Below are 7,347 nucleotides of genomic sequence, written 5' to 3' on the forward strand. Positions count from 1 at the left end.
GGACTGAAGTGGTTAATGTATGTTTAGTAATAATAATCAAAATCTACAAAGTAACTAAAGTTTTCAAATAATTGTAGTGGAGTAAACTAGAGTCGGGGACGTTGCCCCCCCCCCCCCCCCCGTACTGAAATGTGCTTTATCGGGCCCTAAATGTAGTGTAATGAAGGGGGGGGAGTCACGTAGTGAGGCCTCAATGTACTGCAGAAGCAGAGAGCATGTAGGTCGAGTGACCATCTGTTTGTATTGAGAGAGAGAGAGGCGCAGGCAACTGTAATATACAGTAATATATTGCGACGCATTGTGAGCTTGTAGATCTGCTATTTTCAAATGGCTGAAAAGTATATAGGGCTGAAGTGGTGAATATATGTTTTGAACAACCCGATCTCCAGAGATTACCGTAACATTGCACGGAACGAGTGCACTTCATTCCGTGGATAGCCACCTCGGAACTCCCGAATTGCGTGCATATGGTACGGCGCTGCCTTTGTGACAAAACCATTTCGGAGGCGTGCAGTCACAGGCGAATTGTCACCCCGTGAAGGACCACCGAGGGAGCTAAGGCGACCGAGTTGCCGTCCTGAACGGTGGGACGTTCGCCTGTGCCTACTCAGCGCCGTTTGAGTTATGTACCGATAGGCACAGAATCGTAAATTTTATTGTGCGGACTGCTCTGCTTCCGGGTTTTTCCGTGTTGCGACTGGTTACGCCCACCGTGGGACTCGCCGTACATATGCACGCAATTTGGGAGTTCCGAGGCGACTATCCACGGAATGAAGTGCACTCGTTCCGTGCAATGTTACGGTAATCTCTGGAGATCAGGCTGGTTTTGAAATAATCATCTAAATCTACAAAGTAGATATTGTAGCCCTATTATACATTAGTATAATGTACACGTTCATTGCAACAGCGGTCTCTCTCTCTGAAAGCAACGGCGCGGGTTGAAGCGAAGTGGTCGCGTGTGTTGTTGTTTTTCAACAACACACAGGAGATTTAAATGGCGGCTGCGTCGTGTCGGCTCGCGATGTTTCGGTTCCGCTCGGCGGTGGTCGGTGCTCACGCTAGGGAACAACATGGTGTACCCGTAACGTTGTCAGTTTGTGCTGGCCGCAATTAATTATGCTCCGAGGAGGCAAATGTGTGGTGAGCAATGAAAAGTAGCCTACGCCACCCGTAAATTAATCGCGCGCGTTGTGGCTTGTGTTGTTAGTGACATGTGATATGTTGTTGTTGTGTTTAGTGCGAAACAATGAGACGGGAAAATGATGACGGGACTTATCTCTAGTGTAATAAAGGATGTACAATATTTGGATCCAAGATGTAGTGGAGTAGAAGTAAAAGCATTGAACATGATGTAAATACTCAAAGTAAAGTACAAATACCTCAAAGTTGTACTTAAGTACAGTACTTAAGTAAATGTACTTAGTTACTTTTCACCACCGTTTAGCTCCATTTGATGATGGGGGAAAGAGGCTGGGCTGGATGCACATCTGCATTCAGTGAGAGAGACACACACACACACACACACACACACACACACACACACACACACACACACACAGTCTCTCTCACAAATGTATAATCAGAGAGTACAACGCTGACATTCAAAGCCTTGACAATAGCATAGCAGAGCTCCCCTCCGCATATTAAACCATGCAGAGTATGAATACAGAACAAAGCTCTGAGGCCGTTGTGATGCATTGATATGCATAATAATGCTATTGTGGAAACAACAGGATTCTGTCTGCTCTCCTTCAGCACTGATGTGCAAGTCAGTGGTGGAAAAAGTACTCAAATGTTTTACTTAAGTAAAAGTATCAATACTGCAATGTAGTAACTCTGTTACAAGTAAAAGTCCAGAATTAAAAATGTACTTGAATACAAGTAGAAAAGTATTGGAATCAAATTGCACTTAAAGTACCGTAAGTAAAAGTAGTAAAATGTTTGAAAATAGCAGATCTACAAGCTCACACTTGTAGCGCTTGTAGATCTGCTATTTTCCACTAGCCTAGGTTAGGTATAAAATAGGGCTAAAGTGGTTAATGTATGTTTTATAATGTAATGATTTACTATCTGCAAAGTAACTCAAGTTTTCAAATAATTGTAGTGGAGTAAAAGTACAATGTTTGCCTCTGAGATGAAGTGGAGTAGCATTAAGGACAATTGGAACAGTCCAGTAAAGTAAAAGTACCTCAAAAGTGTACTTAAGTATAGGCTACAGTACTTGAGTAAATGTACTTAGTTACTTTGCACCACTGATGTGCAGTCAGATCATCAGCTGTAGGTTCACACTGTGTGTGTGTGTGTGTGTGTGTGTGTGTGTGTTGTGTGTGTGTGTGTGTGTGTGTGAGAGAGTGTGTGAGTGTGTGTGTGTGTGAGTGTGTGTGTGTGTGTGTGTGTGTGTGTGTGTGTGTGTGTGTGTGTGTGTGTGTGTACGTTCTACTATCCAGAAAAAATAATCCCAAATATTTTCCATGCCAATGACCCCCATATCGTTGCTGTCGGTGGGTGAAAGGGCCTTTCTGTGTGCAGTTTGCATGTTCTCTCCGTGTCCCCTAGGGTAGGTACCCTCACAAAAAACATCTCTATACTGCCTCCCCCTGGTCAGCCGGGCGCCTGATGGAGGGGAAAGGAACTGGTTGGAATAACGTGTTCCTTCCACGCGCTACGTCCTACGGGGAAACCCCCCCTGTCAGGTGATAAGAAGCTACGTCCTACCGGGGGAAACTCCCCCCTGTCAGGTGATAAGAAGCTACGTCCTACCGGGGAAAACTCCCCCCTGTCGGGTGATAAGAAGCTACGTCCTACCGGGGAAACTCCCCCCTGTCGGGTGATAAGAAGCTACGTCCTACCGGGGAAACTCCCCCCTGTCAGGTGATAAGAAGCTACGTCCTACTGGGGAAACTCCCCCCTGTCAGGTGATAAGAAGCTACGTCCTACCGGGGAAACTCCCCCCTGTCAGGTGATAAGAAGCTACGTCCTACCAGGGAAACTCCCCCCTGTCAGGTGATAAGAAACTACGTCCTATCGGGGAAACTCCCCCCTGTCCGGTGACAAGAAGCTACGTCCTACCGGGGAAACTCCCCCCTGTCAGGTGACAAGAAGCTACGTCCTACCGGGGAAACTCCCCACTGTCAGGTGATAAGAAGCTACGTCCTATCGGGGAAACTCCCCCCTGTCAGGTGACAAGAAGCTACGTCCTATCGGGGAAACTCCCCCCTGTCAGGTGATAAGAAGCGGCCTGCTCGCTCCTCATGCATGAGCTCAGTCCGGGGCGCTCCCCAGGCTGGCAGAGGGAGAGTAGCGCCCAGGATTACAGTTTAGGCAATTAACCTTTTTTTTTTTTTTTTTTTTTAATGCCCTATCATACTATATAGCGTCACACTAAAGTATCAACAGTAGCAGATCTACAAGCTAAAAACAGGTGGCGTCGTCCTACCCCGGTCCGCGTCGTCCGTGGACCGGGGTAGCTTGCCTAGAGCGGCATTTGGGTCTGCACCAGCCCTGTACTTATGTACAGTGCTTGAGTAAATGTACTTAAATACTTTACACCACTGTCTGTCTGTCTGTCTGTCTGTCTGCATGTCTGCATGTCTGTCTGTCTGTCTGTGCGTGCCTGCGTGCGTGCGTGCGAGTTCATTGACTTCCTATAGCTGGCGTAGCTACACTGGTCTGGCAATCCTGTTCTCAGGTTTTCTACAGTAAATACCGTGGTGAGGTCTGTAGGCTCAGATAAACCACCGTTTCCAATGCCTTAAGACCCTCCGTCTGTGTGTGCTGTTGTTAACTGCAGAAAGACAGACGGTCGTGTCTGGCCGTGGAAGAAATAATTCATCCACAATGCCGTTTGACTCGCAGCAGAGGGAAGTGTTCAGGTTTGATCTGAGGCAATTGGTTCAGCGTCTCTATCTGTCTGCTGCAGCGGTCTGCATTCTGCCTCCTCCATGAGATATGCACACCGCCGTAACGTCGCATTTCACCAGATATCTCACGCCATGTCATTGAATTTTCAAAGAAAGACGGGGGTCAAAGACACAAATAATTAACCCATTCAATCCGGGGAACGCATCTCTGTTATTTTAAGATTTTTGTTGGCTATATTCAAAAATAGCAGATATACAAGCTCGTAGCGCGGCACCCGAGCTTGTAGATCTGCTATTTTGAAAAATCGTGACAATGTGAGCAAATCTTTGAATGTATGTTCAAATGTCCTCTACATCCTAAATGTTCGCTTTAAAAATATATATATTCAAAGATTTGCACACATTTTCACTTTTTTTTTTTTTTTTAAATAGCAGATCTACAAGCTCATAGCGCGGCACTCGGTGCCGCTTTATGAGCTTGTATATCTGCTATTTTTGAATAGCCAAAGAAATCTAAAATGTTGCCGGATTAAATAGGTTAACATCTGACAACTGAAAGAAAGAAAAAAAGAGAGAGAGAGAAAAAAAGGCCAGACGTATCGCCTCGCCGGACATTTGAAGCGTTTCAAAGGAAATGTGAGTTTTGAAAGGTAAGAGAGATTAGCTTTGAAACGTCTTTCCCGTCGCCACCGCGGCCTTCCTTATCGTATGGACGGTCACAGTGGAAGTGACTGTGACAACGTTTTCTATCTCCGCCAGGCCGGGAGGCATGCAGGCTATGTTTTTGTCTCTTGTGTGTGTGTGTGTGTGTGTGTGTGTGTGTGTGTGTGTGTGTGTGTGTGTGTGTGTGTGTGTGTGTGTGTGTGTGTGTGTGTGTGTGTGTGTGTGTGTGTGTGTGTGTGTGTGTGTGTGTGTGTCTAATCCTGGAAACCCCTCGACTGAACATCGTCAAACGTTTCATGCACACAGCCAGTCGGCCAAAGAAGACACTCCGCTCCTCTTTATTTCGTTTTCCTCTGCTTCATTGTGGTGCCTGTAACTCTATAACCAATCAATCAATCAGTATGGGGGTTACCAGAGAAACTAACAGTAAACCACCATCACAACACCTCCTCCAGAAAACAGATGGTGTCCTCCTCTCAGCGAGTCACCTATAGGGTGACATAAAGAAAGAGAGCATCTCTCTCCTTATCTAATACAGCTGCTAGTCTCTGCTGCTACGACACCCAGTTAGAGAGTGAAATAAAAGCCATCGCCACTGGGAACGTTTTGGAACCCAATGTGCTGTTCATTTAATCTCGTTGCCACTCTAACCCGATTCCCTTTCATCTTATTTGCCCTTCAGTGGCTTTGATGGGGGGGGGGGATCTAATTCATGAGAGGGAGAGATGGCAGAACAGCTCTAGCTAACGGTGGTAAAAAGGTCCGTTGTGCATCGCTCACCGCAGGGGAGCGTTAGAATTGGGAGACGACGCTGTGTGCAGGTTAACGGGCGAACATCGTTGAAGATAACAGGCCCCCCCCCCACCCACCTATACATATTGTATTAACACATTGTGTGCCAAAAATGGTCCGGACCGTTTTTGAGAAGCTATGCGTTATGTGCCATAAACGGTCGGGACCGCTTTTGGCCCATTTTTAAAAATATATTTTTTCCCACGTGGGGCGCTCTAACGAAACTTTGGGATCATACAAGGAGTCTCTAAGAAGGAGAGGCCGGATGTGGATACATGTCAAAAATGCTTCCGGTCGGCCTCTCCAATGTTAACTCCTTGACTAAAAGCTTAATATCTCCATTTCTTTTTAACGTGGTGGAAATGAGCCGTTTTCGATCAGCGATCACTCTGCAAACTCTGTTTGAAGGATTTTCAAAAATAGCAGATCTACAAGCTCATAGCGCGGCACCGAGTGCCACGCTATGAGCTTGTAGATCTGCTATTTTTGAATAGCCAAAGCTAAGTGGTTAAAAATGATTGTGACGTTATGTTAACTAATTTAGCTGGGGACCCCCTGGTGCCCCCTCAAGGACCACTGGTGGTCCCCGGACCACTGGTTGAAAACCACTGTATAGGGCATTAGTTCACGAAAAAACTAAATCAAAACATAAAAACTATGGAGATACAAGGTTTCTGTGGATTAACTTTCCTCCAGCCTGTTATTCCAGCTAACAGACAGATTGTCAGATTCCACCATGAGCTTTATTCTCATTTCCAGCAGAGCTCTAGTGTTGCCTCGCCCGCTATCTCCACAAAACACACTCATCCAGGCTCTATCAATCCATCAGGCTGCATTGCTTTTCTTTTCTTTTTCTGTTGCCGTTGTCTTGGTCAGTTTATGGTTTGTATTTCATTGCTATTGAGCGTTCTTAGGTGCTGGTGGTGACAGTGGTACTCAGTACTCAGATATATTACCTAAGTAAAAGTAGAAATACCACAATATAAAAATCATATATATATAATATATATATATATATATATAATATATAGCCACAGAAAGGCCCTTTCACCAACCCCACCTATAGGGTATGGGCACTGTTGATGCGGAGGAGAGAACACTGGCGGAATCGAACCCAGGACCTTCTAGCTGTGAGGCGACAGCGCTACACGACTGCACCCACCGTGCCCCTAATGTTGTCACTCTTAATGAGAATCGTAGCATCCTCAATTCAGCTGTTTTCTGTTTGGCGGACATATCGGCCGTTAATTGACTTCGGTATCGTCAATTATGCAGCAAATGTTTTTTTTTTTTCTTTTCACTTTTTACCCGGTGGTCCTAGTTTTGGGCTTGTCATTATAAGCAAATTATTATTATTTTTTTTTATTATTATTCTTATTTGACTTCCGCCCCCCCCCCCCCAAAAAAAATTATTCAAGTTATTTGTTTGTTTTTATTGTTTGCTTTTAAGTTAAACAATCTCACATAGAAAATGTAATCAAATCTACTTATTTTTTGTATTGATTGATGTTCTGATGTAATTTGGGCGGTCCAAAATCGAGATCGGCATCAAACTTAAAGACGGGGTGCCGTGATTTTCAGTGATTTCCCCCCCCCCCCAAAACATAATCATCAGGTATTATGGCATTTGTTTTCTAAAAAGTGTACAGAAAGTGTTAAAATTATGTTTTTATGTGGACACGCCTCCAGTTCATTAAGTATACCTGGTTCTCACCTTAGCACCTCCTCCACCACCTTAGCACCACCCACCTTGTCCTAGTCCCTCCTCCTTCCTCATTGCCCACACCTGTTGTGTTATGATAATGAGGGGAAGGGTATAATTTCACTCTGTCATTAAAGTGCTGTTTTTCTATTGGCACGTTTGACCCTCAAGGTTTCAGCCTCCAGGAAGAAACTCAAAATAGTCAGAGAAGACATAAAACACCATACAAACACCACCAGGGGGCTTAATGAAGTTCTATCAAACCTCATAGACACATGAAAAACAGAAAAAGTGCAAAACCATGGCACCACCTCTTTACATTTCTGGCAT

At 45.0% G+C, this 7,347-nt stretch overlaps 1 protein-coding gene across 1 annotated transcript in view; it reads left to right on the forward strand.

Annotated features, from left to right (window-relative positions):
• LOC308105816 (inactive dipeptidyl peptidase 10-like) overlaps positions 1–7,347 on the forward strand; it is a gene marked incomplete at both ends in the record, with an annotated part of 317,527 nt that overhangs the window by 49,529 nt on the left and 260,651 nt on the right.

Source organism: Gymnoscopelus braueri, assembly GCF_963280865.1.
Source record: "Gymnoscopelus braueri genome assembly, chromosome: 18".
Lineage (NCBI taxonomy): Eukaryota > Metazoa > Chordata > Actinopteri > Myctophiformes > Myctophidae > Gymnoscopelus > Gymnoscopelus braueri.